The following is a 21566-nucleotide window of genomic DNA, read 5'->3' as shown; positions in this document are numbered from 1 at the left end:
TCAGGGAAGGGCTTGTCAGAGAAGGATTCTCTGCTGCCCTGGTTTTGCGGACCCCCTATGTCACGGGGGCGGCATCCATTATTGTTCCCTCTTCTGCCCCTGGACGGGAAATCGCCACGTGTGTCCAGCAAGGCTCACTGAGATTTCCGGAACCACATCTTTCCAAGGTGGAGGAGCCGATGGGGTCGATCGTGGGGCTGACTCCGGGGCCAGCACACTCATCACCTCGAAGGCGTCCCTGCCCAGAGGCAGAGAGGGCTCCGGTTCCGAAGAAATCGGAATCCCTCCCTGCACCGAGAGGGACGGCTCCGAGGCTGATGTGAGAACAGAGCTCACCTGAGCCGAAGCCCCGAGGGGGAGAACGGGGTCGGACAAGGGTCTGATGCCACTTGCCCCCTCGGAGCCGAGGGAGTCCCGGCACCCAGATCCCTCCAGGGACGGTACCATGGAAGGGATTGGAGCAGATGACGGCACCGAAGGACAAGGTATTGGAGCCGACGGTTCCACGACTTGAACCCCAACGAACTCCGGCTCCAAGCTCAAAGGAGTCGGAGGAGGAATATCTGTAGACGTGGGCAGAGCCGACCCCTGATGAGGGGGGCTGGACAACATTTTTGCTAGGGCCTGCGATTTTAACAGTCTACTGACCACTCTTTCCACGTCATGGTCTGAAAGTCTCGAGGACCAAGAAGAGTGGGATGAGTGGTGACTATGCTCCGACTGGAGCAAAGGTGATCTCTGAGCCGAACGTATCGACTCCAGAGAAGGAGACCTAGATCTTTTTCGACTCCCAGACGGCACAGAGGAACGTGTCGGAGACGACTGGGAGGGAGAAACCTCGGTTCCAGCCGGAACAGAGATAGATGGTACAGTTTCACCCAGCGACGGCTCCGAACTGGGAGCCGAAGGTTTAGGTGTCCTAGAAGATTTCACTGGCTAAGCCTTAGCCAGTGAATCTTGGGTCTTAAGTAAACCCCTCAGGATCAACTTATTTCTGCGCTCCTGCAGGACTCGGACTAAATGCGTCGCAAATCGAGCAAGAGTCCTGCAGGTGCACAGTGCCCAGACAATAAACACAAGAAGTGTGCCCATCTGTCAGAGACATCTTCTGACAGCATGAGTCACACTTCTTGAATCCGGACGGCTTGGGATCCTTGGATATCCTGAAAGGAAACCAAGAAAAAAAAAAAACAGACACAGAAGTTAAGGTTATAATACCACAAATAACTACTACTACCAGTATCTATAGGTAAGTATAACTAAACTAGCTAACAGATACTATAAACAAAAACTATAATTATTTTATTTTTTTTTAAGAGAGAGAGACAGAAAAGGTTATCCTCTAACTTAAATGGAAACCTTTGGGGTAAGGAAAGGGCTAGAAAAAGGGGGGAGGGGAACTCTCTAAAACGAGTTTCTGAAATAGAGAAGGGATTCAGACAGAAAACACTAAAATACAATAATTATAACTAAAAAGGGAATTCTACACTAAACTAACAGTTTTTATGACAGAAAAAAATTAGTGATAAGTTTTATACGACCTGAGCCAGCAGAACAACCTCGCAGCAGAAGCGGCAAATGAGATCTGGGTATCTAGCACCAGGCATCATGGGATAGGGGGTGTCCTCGAGCCAGTAAGCAGCTCTCGAGCTTTGAAGATGGCTGAGTCGGAGCAGAGGATCGGCTCCGAACCCAACCAGCAAGAATGAAGGCGAGATAGACAACTTAACATCTCCAGTTTACTCCGTCGCATATCGCATACTCAAGAGGCGATCTCTGCCTAACATACAAAGCTATGTCAAACCCAGAGCTGTTGGACATGCTCCACTTAAAAAAAATCCCAATCCCTCTGAGTTACACACTCTAAGGACCTAAACCTTGTCATCACAATAAACAGAACATGCTGGAGGGATAGATTCCTGTCCCAAAGACTTCCATACTCTGGAACAAACTACCTATCTATATCAAAGCTCCTCATCAGCACTCTTCAAGAAAAATCTTGATGATTGGATAGGAAATTGGAAATTCACCCCGGGGATCACTTCTGTGGCTCTGTTCGACAGGGGCACAGGAAAATAATTCTGTTGGGTGGCGAAAGCCAGTTTACCTTTTTAGCTAGACTTATATAGGCCCTAGGGCCAACAGCCTAGTTCCTACCTATGAACGGTCCAGGACTCAATTTAAATATAGCCTGCCTGTAGTATAGCAATGCAACTACCATTAAAGTAATGCACTGGAGATTTAAGAAGCAAGTTCCACTGATGAGCTGTAAAGTTTTAAGGTGCAAAAGTAAGTCTTTTTAGTTAAGGTCAATCCACAAGATGCATACGCAGACCACCAAGCTGGATGTTCTGCTGTAGCATGTTTATCTGACTGGTAGATAATCCCCAGATAAGCTACTTTTGGTATTACATAGATATGATATGCAGTCATGAAAATTAGACACAGTAACAAAGGCAAAAGGAATTTAAACATACACATACTCCTTTGTTGTACTGAGGAGTAATCATCATTAAGCAAATGGTATGAAGTACTAAATAAGTACACTGCAGACATTGGGAGTAGTTATTGTTGGGAAGTAGTGTTAGACTTGCTAACTGCAATAATGTTGCATGTGTTTGTACATGACACACAGAAAAACCAACTAAGTAATTTACCTGTACAGATATAGATTAAAGAGAAAAAACTAGAATGTGGTGAGTACAAAAGCTGGACAGAGTCGATAAGTGAAAAGCAGACAAAGTTTAGATTATTAGAAGGAAGAAAAATGTAAGGTATAGAGTAGTAACAGCAGTGGAGGGAAGACAACTTTGAAGAGGATGGGTTACTGTGTAAATGTATGGAGAAGTGGAGATAGAGGAGGAACTGAGGCAATGGAGAAATGGGAGGGGTGGACACAGTAGACAGAGATAGTACAGAACTGTAGGAAGTAGTAGGACAAGAAAATGAGGTAGTGTGCGGTTGGCCTTGTTTGCCAGGTATGGGAAAGCTGTTGGGGAGTAGTGGGATGACCACTGTAAGTATAACGGAAATGTAAGGGTGAGTGGGAACAGGGAGAAAGCACAGACACATGGTAGAGTCATGTGCAGTGATCTAGAAAGCCATGTACACTAAAATTAGTTCAAGGTGCATACTACACCATGCCAAAGTATCTACCAAAAACAGTTTGTGCGGCTAACAAAAGAACAGGTGAAAACATCCCACACTGTCAGCAGTCCAAGACAAGTAATGTATTTAAAGTAGCACACGAACTACTGGCATCAAGAATACATAGAGAATACTGAAAGAAACAAACAGGCAATAGGCATTCACCAGACTATAATTAATTTAATTGTAAGCGTTTTCGAATGTAGAAATTTACAAACTTCTTCAGACAAACATAAAATTAATAACTGACCAAGTTTAAATAACCCTCCACATCAATGACATCATACCTGTAAAACATTTAAAAAGATAGTGTTTCATAAAAATCACAGTATAATCACAAAAAAAAAATCAATCTGAATAAAATTCATTTCACCTTTAACCAATCTGAATTTACTACAATTAATTGAAATGTGTAAATATATAAATACAAATATGTTAAAACATAATTATATTAAAACTAGTGCACAATTAGTCATTTAACGTCTAATTAGAGCCTTCAGCTTCAAAATGCATTTAATGGAACTGTTTTCATTTAAAGCCGGATAAGTATAAGAATTAATATTTGCCACCATAATTCTCTAATTTCTAATTCAATAGAAACTGGCCCACCTCTAATGTTAACATGCATTTGTTCAATAACAAGAAACAAAAATGAATAATATGTTTCGCTAAAGCGTTATTTATATCTTCCTTTTAATGCTATATACATGTTCATATATTCTTCTAAAGTGCCTATCAGTTTTACCAATATAGAAATGTGGGCAGTTTTGACATTGGGCCAAATATACTACACCAGTGGTATTGCAGTTATATTTACCCTTAACTCTATATTTATTTCTATTATTTCTATCTGTGGTAAAAGTATCAGTCACTTTAATATGTTTACAAATTCTGCAGGAACCACATTTGTACATACCTCCATCCCTTTGTAACGGAGGAGTTACAGTCTCAACTAAATTTTTATGGTTACGTCCCCTTTTATAAAAAAGTTGAGGCATATCTGGTATCCTATTTCTAATAAAGGTGTCCTCTTTCAACACCACCCAGTTGTTATATAGAATACCATGCACAATTTCAGCCTCAATACAGAGGGATGTAATAAAGTGCAATGAGGCATTAGATGGGTTACAATCATTAGAAAGAATATTTATATTGGAAGCATTCATACTCTTGACATCCATTACCACAGTGGTCAACATTAGCACTACTAATGACTTCAATTTTTCCAAGAATGGGTTTAAACCAACCCGTATTACGTTTGTTACTAACTTCAGATATAAGATTGTCAATCAAGATGGCTGGGTATCCTCGTGCTATAAACATTCCTTTAAGTAAACAGCATTCTTCCCAAAAATCATCATTTAGGGTGGTCATTTGGGCCGCTCTAACCAACTGGCCTTTAATAACAGCACGTTTCTGATAATGGGATTGAGCATTACTGAAATATAGACAACCGTTGGTATATGTTGGCTTAAGATAAATTTTAGCAGTATAGCATAAATTCAACATATCCTTAGTAACACGTCCAGGAATAATATTTTAGCATTATTAAATTCATAGGAAAAACTTAAGAATGATGTAAGATTGGATAGTATAGAAACAAATTCTGCAGCCCCGTTTCCATCACCTTTAAATAATACAAAAATATCATCCAAATAGCATGTATACCAACAGACAAATTCTTTAAAGTTGTCAAGTTTAAACAGAATCTCATTTTCCCAATATGCCATAACAGTATTTGCAAAGCTCCCCCAACAGGAGGAACCCATAGCAATCCCAGATTTTTGATGATAAAAGTTGCCATTAAACATAATATAGTTATTAGAGAGTACGATGTCCAATAAATACTCTATTAAATTAATTTCATCACCTGAAACACCTTGTTTAAGTAAAAACTCATGAACCCATTCAATACCCAATTTCTGAGGAATAACAGTATACAAATCACAGGCATCAATAGTTAAAAAAATGTTATTTGGTCATCGAACCCTAAACCATTTATTGCTTCCAAAAACTCTACGAATCACAGCATATTTGAGATTGATTGGCCAAATATTTTTTAAAGTTTCGAATCAACAAATTTAGCACACCCATATGTTATACTGTTACGTCCATCCACAATAGGGCTGAAAGGTGGTATACTCAAGTTTTTATGAATCTTAGGCAGCCCAAAAATAACTGCCGTAACGGGGAAGGGCATAGTAAGGTAATTAAAGGTTACATCTGCTGTTTTACCCGAGACTAACCAGAGGCTGAACGGACATAATTCTCCAGTTCAAATTAAGGACTGCATGAAAGTTCAGAATAATAGTGATGTTCAATTTAATCTGCCTTCATTGACTGATTGCATCAATAAACCGATGCTTTTAACTTACAGTGAAGTAGTAGCGAGTACTTCAGCTGTGACTGATAACCACACTGACACTGTGGATATTGTAAGCAATTTGAAAACTTTTGACATTAAGTTATTTAAACTCAAAAAACTACAATTGGAAACAGTTTATTTATGTACGTGTATTTAGAGGGGTCACATCCCGAAGGGCCTACGGCAATGGTGGTTTCCCGTAGGTATAGAACGGGGATCCCAGTTTCACAAAGACCTTTTGGTCTTGTTTGATAAATAAGGCTGTGAATTTCTTGAATTGTTGATAAAAGACTGATGCACAAATCCTGATATTAGGGAATGATTTGATAGAACGTGATAAAGCTATAAAAGGGGACTGTAACTTTTCCAGGTACAAGTATGATTTTTCACGTATATTTGTCAGCATTGAGCAAACCTTGGAGAGACTTAAAGCCACCAAAATTAAGAAGTTAGCACGTGATTTGAGAGATTATACACAAGGTATAGCTTACCCTTTACCACCCCTTAACATCAATTTGAGGATCAGCAGTGAACTGCCTAATGTTGGGGAAGGGGAAATTTTGACCGATTCTGATGTGTTAAATAATACTATGGCTGAGATTGACCTTACTGGGGATGTGAACAATCCTATTCCCCCTTCTCTGCGTCGCAGTGAAAGGCTGCAAAATCAACAGGGTGTACAGGTTAATACCGTCCATAATACGGGTTTTCACAACAGCAAGCCTGTACAGGAAGGTTATATGGGACCCCACAAAGGCAGATACCGGCAACAGAGGAAGAACAACCGTCGGAGATAACTGTTAGCCCTTGTGCATTGAATCCATCAGAGACTACTGAAACTGTTTATCCACGCATTTTATTAAATACATTTGGTGACTTAGAATATATAATTTTGCTGAATTTGAAGCATCTCCTGAACTTATTAATGTATTGTCCAAAGGGTTATCTTTTGTACCAGCCAAACATATGAATGTGGCTGACCCTATTTTAGATCTGAAAGTGTTTATTCGTAAACTGAACTTGTCTTCTTGGGAACATGTCTAGCTTGAATTCGGATGTACACATTTCCAGTATTTTTAATCCCCCTTTACATAATACCATTAGTTTTTTTTGAAAAATTATGTGAATTGGATTTACGTAATTTGTCTTTGATGGGTGCTAAAAGTAAGGATACTAGTGGTGTTAACATCTCTGATAGTGAATTAAAAGCATTAAACCTATTAAGAAGTCAAAGAATTAGGGTATTAAAACCTGATAAGGGTGGGGGGCTTGTTTTAACGAGTGAAAAACTTTATGAAGAGAACATCTTAGAGTTACTCAACACAGACACCTATGTTAAGGTTTCGTTGAACGAATTGAACGAGGCTTATCAACGTATTAAGTGTTTTGATTAAAGATTTATTCATTGATCATATGATGGATTTAGAAACCTTTAATTACCTTACTATGCCCTCCCCCATTACTCCAGTTATTTTTGGACTGCCTAAGATTCATAAAAACTTGAAAAAACCATCTTTCTGCCCTACTGTGGATGGAAGTAACAGTATAACATATGGTGTGCTAAATCGGTTGATTCGAAACTTAAAAATTATTTGGGCAATCAACCTCAAATATGCCGTGATTCGTGGATGTTTTTGGAAGCAATAAATGGTTTAGGATTCAATGACCAAATACATTTTTTAACTACGGATGCCCGTGATTTATATACAGTTATTCCTCAGAAATTGGGTATTGAATGGGTTAGTGAGTTTTTACTTAAACAAGGTGTTTCAGGTGATGAAATTAATTTAATAGAGTATTTATTGGACACTGTACTCTCTAATAACTATATTATGTATAATGGCAACTTTTATCATCAAACATCTGGGATTGCTATGGGTTCCCCCTGTGGGGGGAGCTTTGCGAATACTGTTATGGCATATTGGGAAAATGAGATTCTTTTTAAACTTGACATCTAAAGAATTTGTCTGCTGGTATACACGCTATTTGGATGATATTTTTGTATTATTTAAAGGTGATTGAAACAAGGCTGTAGAATTTGTTTCTATACTATCCAATCTTACATCATTCTTAAGTTTTACCTATGAATTTAATAATGCTAAAATATAATTCCTGGACGTGTTACTAAGATATGTTGAATTTATGCTATACTGCTAAAAATGTTATTGTAAGCCAACATATTTTAATGGTTTTCTACATTTCAGTAGTGCTCACTACCATTATCAGAAACGTGCTGTTATTAAAGGTCAGTTGGTTAGAGCGGCCTGAATGACCACCCTAAATGAGGATTTTTGGGAAGAAAGTTATTTACTTAAAGGAAATGTTTATAGCACGGGGATACCCAGCCACCTGGATTGACAATCTTATATCCGAAGTTAGTAACAAACGTAATATGGGTTTGTTTAAACCCATTCTTGGAAAAATTGCAGTCATTAGTAGTGCTAATGTTGACCACTGTGGTAATGGATGTCTGAGTATGAATTCTTCCAATATAAATATTCTATCTAATGATGGTAAACCCATCGAAAGCCTCACTGCACTTTATTACATCCTTCTGTATTGAGGCTGAAATTGTGCGTGGTATTCTATATAAGAACTGGGTGGTGTTGAAAGAGGGCACCTTTATTAGAAACAGGTTACCAGATATGCCTCAACTTGTTTATAAAAGAGGATGTAACCTTAAAAATTTAGTTGAGACCGTAACGCCTCCGTTACAAAGGGATGGAGGTATGTACAAATGTGGTTCCTGCAGAATTTGTAAACATATTAAAGTGACTGATAGTTTTACCATTGGTATATAGAGTTATGGGTAAATATCATTGCAATATCACTGGTGTAGTATATTTGGCCCAATGTCAAAACTGCCCACATTTCTATATTAGTAAAACTGATAGGCACTTTAGAAGGAGAATATATGAACATATATATATAGCATTAAAAGGAAAGATGTAAATAACACTTTAGCGAAACATATTATTGAATGTCCGGAACATTCATTTTTGTTTCTTGTTATTGAACAAATGCATGTTAACATTAGAGGTGGGCCAGTATCTACTGAATGAGAAATTAGAGAATTACGGTGTCAAATATTAACTAATGCTTATACTTATCCGGGTTTAAATGAATACAGTTCCATTAAATGCATTTTGAAGCTGAAGGCTCTAATTAGACGTTAAATGACTAATTGTGCACTAGTTTTAATATAATTATATGTTTTAACATATTTGCATTTACATATTTACACATTTCAATTAATTATAGTAAATTTAGATTGGTTAAAGGTGAAATGAATTTTATTCAGATTGATTTTTTTTGTGATTATACTGTGATTTTATGAAACACTATCTTTGTAAATGTTTTACAGGATAGGATGTCATTGATGTGGAGGGTTATTTAAACTTGGTCAGTTATTAATTTTATGTTCGTCTGAAGAAGTTTGTAAATTTCTACATTAGAAAGCGCTTACAATTAAATGAATTCTAGTCCGGTGAATGCCTATTGCCAGTTTGTTTCTTTAGGTTTATTGTTTACATATAGAATACAGAAGCATTTGCAACTCAAGTAAGATATGGCACAGACCCTATTTATAAGCTGTGGTATTAATGGTATAGCTATTTTTATCATGTTAACCATGAGGAACGCAGGTTTATTCTAGGCACTGATTTTACATGAGGTACATGGTTAATGTCAGCTAATATCTCTGAACTGAAAGTCTGCCTGCCTCCCATATTTCCTCCTCATTCAAGGAAATGAAAAAAGTTCTTAATTCTATCAATACTTTGAACATTGACCTGCCTCTCGCCCTACTGGTATCGGATGATTCCTGGACTTGCCTACAGTGACTGAAAGTCTGCCTGCCTCCCATATTTCCTCCTCATTCAAGGAACTGAAAGTAGGTAGTGGGCTTTGCATTGTTGAGTCAATAAGCCACTGCTAAAGTCTACCTACTGAGTCCAATAATTTGCCTGTGCTTGTGTGCCTAGCAGCCAGTACCTCTCCTCCTCTGATCCTCTACCACCCCTCCACTCTCACCATTACACTATTCCTCCTTTTCCTTGCCACCTTTCCCTGTCCCTTTTCTGCTTTTCCCTTCTCTCCCTCATTTACCTGCCCTGGTCACTAGGTGGCGCTCTCCTCACTCATTTTCCTCGCTACTTACTATGCCCCAGATTAGCATTTAAAGTTTATGCTGGTTCTCCTATCTCCCTCAGCCTATAATTTCTACCTTACAGTCTGCCTATCTCCTTGCCAATAGTGCTAGTACTGCTCCAGTATCTTGCCTGTCTTTCTCAGCTTCACTTTTCTCCTTCTGCATCTTTCTGACCTACACCTGCATACCTTCTCCTATACCACTGCTCTACTTGGGTTTCCTTTCCCATACTCTTTCTGCTCCTGCCATACCTACCTGCATTTCTGATTGTCTCCTCTCTCCACCTCTGTTGTGCCCCACCTCCCTTCTGATCACTACGCCATCTGCTGTTTCCCTATCCACTTGTCATTATCTCTATCTATCCGTTTTTCATTATTACTATCTACCCTGCCTTTACTCTATTTTCCCGGTCTGCCTCTATCTTTGTGGCCCCATCTCCCCTCTTCATAATCCCGCCTACCTTTCCTTTTCCTCGCAAACATTTCACTTGCCCCGCCTATCATCCTCTGGGGAAGTTACTTATACCCCTTCCTGTACCTGCGTCACTCCCTTCTCTGCATTTCACCTTTCCAGCTCCCTGGCTGCTGTGCACTCCTGCCCTGGTGTGCTTACTCTGGTAGGTAACCTTACATGGAATTTCTCTGCCTGGATTTATTGTATTTGTTGATGCACTAGCAACTGAACCTCCTACTGCTCATTTGTTGATTAGTCCAGACGCTACTGTGTGGATCTATATCCGACGAGGTTGACATTGTTTACATACGGAGGACCCTGTGTTATAGACTTACAGTTTTCTTTTTATACACTGTGTTACTTTGTAAACGGATCGGTTTATCCACGTTTGTACCTGTTGTATACTGTGGACCACTGTTTAGAAATGTTACATTGTTTTTTGAGCACATAGAACTAAATGAAAGACCTGTTGTTGTCGCTAATGTTTGCTATGCTACATTGAAGTTTTGAGCTCAGAGAATTTGCTGCTAGACCTGTTATTGTTTATTTTATTATAATCACAAGCTAGCTGGGCTTCTCCTGCTTTCCTTACAACGCTAAAGGTGGCCATATGTTTAAATGCACTGCCTGGGTGTAAACCTTATTTTGTTGTAGAGCTATCCCAGTTTCTTTTTTTTACCTAACTGCGCCACCCACATGGGGCTTTCTTCAGCTACAACTAGCGTGTTTGCTATCGCACACACGCTAACTCCCACTCAACTAACCAACTGACCCTACTCAGATGGCTTGTCTCTAAGATGACTCTGTCGCTAACCACATTTTATGGGTTTTAGCGTTTTTGCCAGTTTTTAAGGCTCCTTGTAACCCTAACCGCATAGTGAACGCTATATGCCCCATCGCGAGTCAGCGTTCCAATAGCTAAGTGTGCTCTAGTGTAGATCTCTGCTACTCAGATGGCTTGTCTCCAAGATGCCTCTGTCGCTAACCACATTTTATGAGTTTTAGCGTTTTTGCCGGTTTTTTAGGCTCCTTGTAACCCTAACAGCATGGTGAACGCTTTATGCTCCATCGCGAGTCAGCGTTCCAATAGCTAAGTGTGCTCTAGTTTATATCTCTGCTACAGTCTCTTTAATTACTTGCTACAGTATAGTGGGTTCAATGTTCTTATTTCCCCTTGGATAGTCATCATAGTTGCCGTAGTACTTGGACCCCTGATACAAAGACCAAGCAGGCTTATATGTTATTTTCCATAAGTCCCAAAACGATTATTACTTCTGTGTTTTTAAAGATATTTGGACACAATCTACCACTTATTGTGATTATACCTGCCTGTTCCATTAAGCGTTGATACATTCACAACCTAGTCTTATAAACTGTTACTTAAGATTAAGTGCTAGACTGATAGATGCTTTTCTAATTTAGCTTTGTTGTCAATGCGATCTCTTGTTATCTGTTAAGTGGTTTTATTTGTACTAGATTACTAGATACTTATGCTGTTTGGCCTCTTACTGTCCTAGTTACATGATTTCACTATATACCTTGATCTAATATGTATGCTAACTTTGTTATATTTTTTTCCTCCTCCCTACCCGTCTATCCTTCCCACTAGAAAGTTCTTAACTCTATCAATACTTTGAACATTGACCTGCCTCTCGCCCTACTGGTATCGGATGATTCCTGGCCTTGCCTACAGTGACTGAAAGTCTGCCTGCCTCCCATATTTCCTCCTCATTCAAGGAACTGAAAGTAGGTAGTGGGCTTTGCATTGTTGATTCAATAAGCCACTGCTAGTGTCTACCTACCGAGTCCAATAATTTGCCTGTGCTTGTGTGCCTAGCAGCCAGTACCTCTCCTCCTCTGATCCTCTACCACCCCTCCACTCTCACCATTACACTATTCCTCCTTTTCCTTGCCACCTTTCCCTGTCCCTTTTCTGCTTTTCCCTTCTCTACCTCATTTACCTGCCCTGGTCACTAGGTGGCGCTCTCCTCACTCTCTTATTTTCCTCGCTACTTCCTATGCCCCAGATTAGCATTTAAAGTTTATGCTGGTTCTCCTATCTCCCTCAGCCTATATTTTCTACCTTACAGTCTGCCTATCTCCTTGCCAATAGTGCTAGTACTGCTCCAGTATCTTGCCTGTCTTTCTCAGCTTCACTTTTCACCTTCTGCATCTTTCTGACCTACACCTGCATACCTTCTCCTATTCCACTGCTCTACTTGGGTTTCCTTTCCCATACTCTTTCTGCTCCTGCCATACCTACCTGCATTTCTGATTGTCTCCTCTCTCCACCTCTGTTGTTTCCCACCTCCTGTCAGACCACGGGCTCACTCCGCTCCCCTCCCTACCCCCAATTCCCACCCACCCCCAGGGGTCCTACCCTTATACCTCTCTTGCCACACCCCTATCCCATCCTTCCAATCCTTCTCCTTCCCACTCAAACCTCCTCCCACCCATGCACACACCCTTTAACACTACACACTCCCACTGTGCTCTACCTATTCTCCTCCTCCTTACACCTTGTTACTTAATCATCTCACTTTAAACCTTTATCCCTTCACTGTATTACTACTATCCCCTCTTCACCTACTCCTTTTATACTTTCTTATCTATTGAACATTAGTATACCCCCTCTACATCTTGCCCCCCATATCTTCCACATCCTTCTCTTACTTCTCACACTCATCTTACAATGGCTCCATACCTGCCAACCCAGATCTTACTCTCATTCTTACTGTTTACCACTCTATTCTCAGTCTATCTCCTGTCCTGTTACGAGAAAGCACTTGATGCCCAAACTCTCCATCCTCACAAACACAACTCCACATTTCTCATTCCACTTATTCCATATCCTTTTACTTCTCCTATCCCCAACTATCATCTACCTAAATTCCACAGACCTAGACATCTCAACTATGTCATAACATCTGATAATAAAACCAAAATACTAACCTTACAAAGATACTATCTTAAAATCAAATGTAGCAATCCTACCCTTCAAGACGGTGACATCCATCCTAACCCTGGCCCTTCTCTCCCCTCCCCCCTGGTGCCTATGCCTAAAACCAATAATAGCTTGTTAATAGGACATCTGAATACCCAAAGTTTAAACAACAAAGTACCATACCTTCATGCACTCCTTCACACACACCCATTTGATATTCTTTGCCTCTCAGAGACCTGGCTAAAACCTAGCACTAAAGACTCTGAGATTATTCCCCAAGGTTACAATATAGTAAGGCTCGACCGTCCCAAAAGAAAAGGTGGTGGTGTTGCAATTCTCTTTAGAAATCATCTAAATATCACTACCCTTCCAGCCTCTCCAACTCAACATAGCAGGATAGAAGCCATCATCATCAAACTCCAATTAAACTCCAAAAAATCCCTTAATATCATCTGTATGTACCTTCCTCCTGGTAACAATATACCAACCCTTGAAGATTATCTTAGTTACATATCAGCCACTTATCCTCAGGAAACTATCATACTAGGTGACCTGAACATAGATTGGAATAGTATTAATGAAGAAAACCCTTCATCTCATATCAACCTACATGGTTTCACCCAAACCATCACCTCAACTACTAGGCTTGATAAACATACCAAAAGAGAAAGTATTCTAGACTGGATACTTATAAACAGAGTAAAAAATAATTACAAATTAGGAACCTTGCCAGACGATATCAGCGACCACTCTAACTTTTATTACAAGAGAAAAAGCTGATTGGCTTAACCCCCACATTACTAGAAAAATACGTACCTCCAAACATTTTAATCTGGACCTATTTCAAAAAAAACTCAGGGCATGTAACTGGAACCCCTTAAAAACTCTTCCTCTTGAAAATGCAGTACTACATTTTAACAAAACGTTCTTATCCATTCTTGACAAACATGCTCCTGAACGTATTATTAGAATGAAATCTAATACTGCCCCTTGGCTGTCTAATGAAACCAAAAAGCTCATTCTCACTAGAAATAAAGTCTGGGCTAGATGGAGATCCCACAGAACTAACACTGATCTTCTAAACTTCCGACAGCTTAGAAATCTAACTAAAAAGGCAGTGATAACTGACAAAAAGAAATTTTATATCGAACTTCAACAAACTCATCTTAATAATTCAAAACTATTCTGGTCCTCAGTCAATAAACTCCTCTCCCCAGGAACTTCCAAAACACCTTCCCCATTAAATGCAGACCCTGATACACCACAACAGACTGCAGATACCTTTAACTCTTTCTTCATAGAAACTATTCAAACTCTAGCTAAACAACTTAATGCCAACAACTTCTGTCCACCTAGTAACCAAACTAACTCCTCCTTTAAATTTTCACTACAACCTATCCCTACATCATACATTCACAAACTTCTTCTCAAACTAAAACCGTGTACCCCCTCTGCCGATAAGCTCCCATCTCTTTTTCTTCAAAAGGCTGCCAAGGTTATTGCTTATCCTAACTCTATTCTCATAAATAGGACAATCAAAGAAGGAATCATCCCTGAAATCTGGAAGGTCTCTCATATTATCCCACTACACAAAGGTGGACACTCTACTGACTATGCTAACTATAGGCCCATTGCTCTCCTCTCACCTTTGGCTAAGATCATGGAAAAATGTATCCACCTTCAACTTGTACAATATCTCTCTCATCACAACATAATAGCAAACTGTCAACATGGCTTTAGACCAAATCACAGTACCACCACTGCCCTGCTTTCTTTTGTAGATACTATTAATCAGAACCACAACAACAACTTACTCTCTTCTGCCCTCTTCATTGACCTGTCCAAAGCATTCAATATGGTTAACCACCCCTTGTTACTTAATACTCTTGAATCCCTCTCATTCAATATCCCAGCCATTAACTGGTTTAAGTCTTACCTCACAAATAGAAAACAAGCAGTTCTCTGGGAAAACCACACCTCTTCTCTTTTGCCTGTTACCATTGGTGTTCCACAAGGCTCTATCCTTGGTCCACTTCTCTTCTCCCTTTTCATTAATGACCTTCAGACAATAATCCCTCAAGCAACCTGCATTCAATACGCTGACGACTCTACGCTTATCTGCTCAGCATCTTCTACCCCAGAACTTATCTCACTCACCCAAACTGTGTTCAATACCATAGAAACATGGTTCTCTAGTTGTTTCCTCTTATTAAATGCGAAAAAAACCAAACTTCTTCTTTTTACCCCCACATGCAGGACCTCTCCTTTACATTTATCTGTCACTTCCAACAGCGCCACTATCATCTCCCCTGACACATCAACTAAATTGTTAGGTATTACAATTGACAATAATCTCTCATTTGACCTACACATTAACAACTCCATAAAACTAGTTAACAGAAAGATAGGATCCCTATATCGAATTAGACCTTTTCTTACACCCTCGACTAGAACAAGGATCGCTCACTCCCATCTTATCTCCACTCTTCTTTATGCTTCTCCTATCTTTACCAATCTCAAAAAAACAAGTCTTCACAAACTGGCAACCTGCTATAATAACATTGCCCGCTTTGCTACAGGTAACCCATATAAAACACATCATTGCCTAAACTTAAAACTTTTAGGCTGGCCTGAGTTACAGAACTATCTAATAATCCATCAACTCTGCATTGCCCATAAAATCTGGTACCAACCTAATAATACCCCAATACTCTCACAACTCATAATCCCTATAAAATCTCAACTCTCTCCGCTCCTCCAGCAAACTTCTAATAAGTTCTATAAAATCAAATAATTATGCTGGTGACTCTCTATTTACCAATGCTGTAGGGACAAAATGGAATTTGTTACCTTCCAACATAACAAAGATTACTTCATTGCCTCTCTTCAAACAAAGTATTAAACTGCATTTCCAAAATCACTGGCTTTGTTCTTGTAGTAAACCTGATTAGTCTTTCACTATAACTAACTATATAAAACTATCTCTCTTACTCCTTGATACACTTCTCACTATTTGTCTTCTCTTCTCTCCCACTACTTCTCCACCTATCTGTATTGTTTGCTATTTTCTACATTAATCCCTCACTTTTCCCTTACTCTCTTTTCACTCTACTTTTTTTTACATACTTTCCTTTATTTACAATCTATTAAGCTTTTCTTTTTTTCTGCCTTCTCTTTCTCAATTTGTACAATGTCATGTAGATAGTATTGTGTGTCATAGGAATTAACTCCTGTAGTAGACTTTACATTGAAGGGTTTACTAGTTTTTGTTTTTTATTGCAAACCCTATTACTAACTCTAATATTACTATTATTACTGTTATTATCATTAGTCTATCTTGTTTTGTTAGTTTTTTATATGTATCTCACTCTGTGGAGCTTTTCTCCCCGGGCCGCTACTGAAAATGGAAATTTCTCCAGCTAGACTAGCCCGGTCAACAAATGTAAAATAAATAAATAAATAAACTGTTCCTGTACGTGGAATAGGCTGCATGCTACCTCTTGGTGGTATCCTGGGGTTAGTTATTGGAAACTGCGTGACTTGGAGACAGAAAAAGAAGGCTGGAATCCTAGCAGAGTTGGGGCACACTGAACTTATGTAACCTAAACGATCAAGTAGCCACAGCCCAATCAAGGTCAGTAAGTTTACTTAAATAATGCTTGATTAATCAGATCATGCCTTAAATCAACATGCATTTTTTTAAAAGACAGATCTCATGTGGACACCTCTTACATGTTTTAGGGAAGGAGTGTGGGTGGTTAAGCACTCACTAGGGGATAATACAATCCATTCAGCTTAGCAAATCATTCTAAAGATAATTTAAAATTACCCACGCACTAGGCACTCTGAATAACCAAGGCTGCTTTTTAATAACATTTTTACATCTACTATGTCCTCACTGGCTAGGAACAAGTGCATCTGCTTAGCATAAAAGGAAAAGGCTGGAATGGTTTATTCTTATGGTTAGTGGTTCAGCTACTTACTACTATACAAGACAGCTATTACTTTACCCTCTCTTCCATTCTCACCCCATCTGCTCTAAAATCCCCTTTCTATCTTTTACCACCTCTGGTAACAGTCTGCTGCCATCACTTGACTTTTTTTCCCTCCCTCTCCATGACATTTTTCTTCCAAAATGTCTAAGCTCATCTCCATGTTTATGCCATACTTTTGGTCTACCACCTCCCACTTGGACAGTTTCTTCTCTCATTCTTGCCTAATTCAGAATTCTTGCACCAGTCTCTGGAGTGTGGTAATAGTTATTTCCTCCATCTGTACTCCACTTACTTCCAATAATTATTTTCCAGTGGTTTGTTATGAACTGCTTCCTTACTCCTAAGACAATCATATCTCCGTATTTCAGAGCTCAAGAATTCCTGGTCCTCAAGTAACAAACAATTCTCAAGTATTCTTCAAATGAATTCCCCATACTGCCTCCCATTCTGTCACAAATCCATTCCCTCACATCCCCAAAACATATCAGTTATCTGTCCTCTGCTGCCATGCTCTCTTGCTTCAGCCTGCTGGTGTGAAAAATAATCTACAAATTAGCCTGAGGTATAGCTCTCAGTTTTTGGTTTCTGTTGCCAGTATCCATACTTCTTCCCACTCCACCTCACAACCTTTCCAGATGCCATTCTGCCAATCTTGCAATATTAGCTTTAATTTTTATCCTCCAGGCACTAACCCGGACATTTGTAATGTATCCCTCCTCTTCATTTTCTTTTCCTACCTGCCCATTTTTTTTTGAGTTTCCTGCTGCCTTCCAACCATCAGTTTCATGCAGTCCATTAGCTTTGTCATTCCTCTCAGTCTAAGAGAGACATTCCTGGCCTATTCTCAGGGAGGTGAAAGCAGATTGCAGAGTAGTCATTCTGGCAGGCATTAGAGTGTTTTCTGCTATGGCAATATCCCTGTCCACAGGTGGAGGGCATTAACAACTGCATCACTGCTGAAGGCCCAACTATTTATATATTTATTTAACATTTGCTTACCAGGAAAGTCTGACTTGGAACAAAGCCAATTTTCAGGGGAGGCCCGGGGAGAAATGCTCTAGATGCATGCCTTTGTAATGTGGAGGAGCACCCGGAGGAAACCCACACGGACACAGGGAGGACATGCATACCCCACACAAAAGGCACCCCAGCCGAGAATTCAACTGGAAAACCTTTTGCTGTGAGGTGACAATGCAGCCACCACTGCGCCATCCTCTCGCAAAATGTGTGCAAGCTGCCATGTAGACAGAGAAAAGTGCTACTATCACCATCTTGGCTGGACCAAACTTATGTTCCCAGGTCTATGGCCCTATGCATTGCTGCAGCCATGGTAGTGATTTGCTTATCAGAAACACCAAGCCCCAACCAGCAAGAGAGGCAAGCCAGCACTGGTTATTCACTCCCCCCATCCTCCAAATGGCACTTTCAGTGCTCAAGCAACTAGTCAAACTCAGGTCATCTGGAATACAGTCAGGACTACCTCCCTCTAAATCACACAGCTGAGTCATCCAACCTGCCCATTTTGACATCAGTATTTCCTTTTCTGCTATGTCTCTTATTTTATTCCTGATGTTATCCATCTTCTTCAGCTTCCTCTCTATTCCCACTGCCCTCCACCACACCCTTCTGATTCAGTTCCAACCTTCGCCCGTTCATTTCCCTTTCTTTACCAGACTTTTCATCCTCCTTTAATAACCGACTATGCCCTCATCCATTACTTTTAACCCATGTTCTGCCATCAGTTTAAGTTTCATTCTCCAGTCCTCATTCTCTTCTATTCCCAATATCGGCAAGTGACCTTCAAAGCATTCAGGTTTAATTTGATCTTTCAATGACTTTCGCTACTGTTCACTCCAGGCATGATGGTGCAGAAAAAAATTGGTACCAAGGAGTCAGACTCATCCAGGCTGCCCTACCTGCCTCATACACTGCATTATGGAGTAGCTTCACAGGTCTGTGATGGACACCATGGCAAATAACTGGGTTTCTGTCAGCTTCCTGGTGTCCAGTGGGAGAATTGAATCCTGGGGTCTCTCCTGCCAGATCCCCTCTAAAATCTTGTCATGTGAGCAATGCAACTTGCCACTCTCATGGAAAAGGTTCCAGAAAAGCAAGTCCACCTTCCTCCTACATTGGAGGTCTGTGTCTGGTGTAAGTTTTTCTATGGGGGGAAAACAATGCCCCTACTTTTGTATGAAGACTTCCTGTAAAGCAATGCAGTGGAGTCATCTGTGTAACCAGAAGACTTTCTGGACCCCTGATGAAGGGTATTTTTGATGCGCTCAAAGTTGGACTGCCCTTAGGGACAAAGGGGTAGGTCAAAGACTGACAGACTGGTGCCTGAAGGTGGAGCTGAAAATGAGGAACCATCCCCTTCCTTTGTCGATGGACAGGCAAAGATCCTCTTGAAAACTCAAATGCCAATGCTGACCATAACTGCACTGATACTGGCTGCGACAGTCTCCTTCTGTAAAGAAGCAAAGGCAGAACAAAGAGCAGCATATCCCTGATGCTAAATAGCCATCTAAATCCCAGACAGAAACTGGCAGAGACATGTCAAAGACAGAGGTGCCAATACTGCAAATGAGCCCAGATAAATCAGCACCATAGCTGGAAACCAGAAGTCTGTGACAACCATTCTGAGCCAAGACAGTCTGCTCCAAAGGTTTCAAATTAGAGGGTGCTGGATGTACAGAAGGTGTCAATAGGAGGGGGGAACATCAGCACTGACTAAAGCAGATTCAAGACTGGGCTTGGCTCCATACCCATCAGTACTGATGAAAGAGCAATATAAAAGGGAGATGGTGGGCCTACCCTAGATTGACCCCCATGTCTACCTGAACCTTCATAGATATCCTAATCATTTGAGCCCATAGTAGACAGACTACACTCCTGGTAGATCTAAGGGAAGAGATGGATGGTGGTACTGTGCCCAGAGACCTGGACAGCTCCCTCTCAGATGACCTGTTGCTACCAGAAATGTCTTTTCTTGTAGACTTGTCAGGAATTAGGATGGTCTAGGTGTCTATGGTCTTTAAACTGCCTAGTCTGACTGGATTGGAGCAGAAGAAGCAGAGAAGACTTTACTATTTTTTGAACTGGAGATGGTAGAAAAGAATGAGCCAAGTGACTCTCTCTTCTCATATTCTCTAGCCCTTTTCCTTTCTTTTACTTTTTCTACTGAATTCCTTTTGCTCTCAGAACCTTTCTGCTGCAACTTTGCTGGAGCTTTGTCTTGTTCAGACAAAGAATCTCCAACTGCATCACGTCAGCGAGGCCTTTCAATATCAGTTTAGTCCTTCTGTCTACAAAAGACCTGGGTTTAAAAGATATGCAGATAACTGCTTTGTGCTTGAAGGTGCTCCAGCCCCAGGGACATAATGTATTGTTTTGTTTGTATCCTGAGGCAAGTTTTTGTGCACTTTCAGATACAAATATCATCTGAGAAAGTTTTGAGTAACAATAAAGTATTAACAACCAGTATCATTATTAAAGAAAAGGAAAACAGAGGAAATAACTAAAGATTAGCATATCTCCCTTTCAAGAAAAATTTAACAGCAACTACAGACTTAAGTACAACTCTGTAGAAAAAAGAAGGACAGGAGTGAAGGAAATGGCAAAACTCAAGCAGCGAGTTGAAACAACTTTTAAAACTTTAGATGAAAAGCTATGAAGAGCTTTCTCTGATCACAGAAAAAAAATTCTTTAGTTACTAAAGAAAGGTACTGAAGGATCACATCCGATACAGATGTCAGCAAATATGATCTGAGGAACAGGAGGGACTCACTGCATCATGGGAAAGGTGAGGAGCTTGAGTGCTGGAAAAGCTTCCATGTGACACTAGGGAGATTAACCCAGTAGTGGAGATGGATACAGGGGCCAATATAGGATCATGTTATAAAATGTTAGTCAAAGGGGGTCACTGATGCTATATGCTGTAAATGTACTAAAAATTTTACATTTGGTCAAACCAAATGTGTACTTAGAAGTAAAATATTGGAGCACTTTGGAGATTTAAGAAACCAACACCATGGTAGTTCAGTTGAGAGACATTTTATGGAAATGGAACATGAATTATTTAATTTTGTGTTACTACTACAAAAGCCTCATTTGGAACAATGGTTATTATATATGAAAAATTATTTTATTAAGGCATAACAATGATATCAGCCATTGGATTTCAAGGAGAAATTAACTGGAAGGTGTTTTTGAAATGAAAGGGAAGAGTTGTGTCTCATCTTTAAATTCAGACAATGATATACAATTAGTATGCAATTCACCATTAAAAACTGTTGCAGCTTAAAAATTTATTTGTCCTCACAGATGTCTAGACAGTCAATGTGCCAGTAGCTTTTATATTTACTAATAAAGAAAATTTTCAGCCTTTAAACAAAAAAGGGATTATATTCTGTATTCATAATTTCTAGTCCCTGAACAAACTGTCCTGCAAAGAGAGACTTCCGACAAGTTGTAATTATACCATTCTGAAACAAAAACCTTGCTTTGTAAAGC

The 21566-nt window shown here is 39.8% G+C and overlaps 1 protein-coding gene across 1 annotated transcript in view; it reads right to left on the bottom strand.

The window, feature by feature from the left end:
- PNO1 (partner of NOB1 homolog) overlaps positions 1-21566 on the bottom strand; it is a gene marked incomplete in the record, with an annotated part of 355670 nt that overhangs the window by 251109 nt on the left and 82995 nt on the right.

This window comes from Protopterus annectens, chromosome 1.part2 (genome assembly GCF_019279795.1).
Source record: "Protopterus annectens isolate FY-2018-M chromosome 1.part2, PAN1.0, whole genome shotgun sequence".
Taxonomy (NCBI): Eukaryota; Metazoa; Chordata; order Ceratodontiformes; family Protopteridae; genus Protopterus; species Protopterus annectens.
The sequence above is the reverse complement of the archived record's forward strand: the minus strand, read 5'-3'. Positions and strand labels throughout refer to the sequence as shown.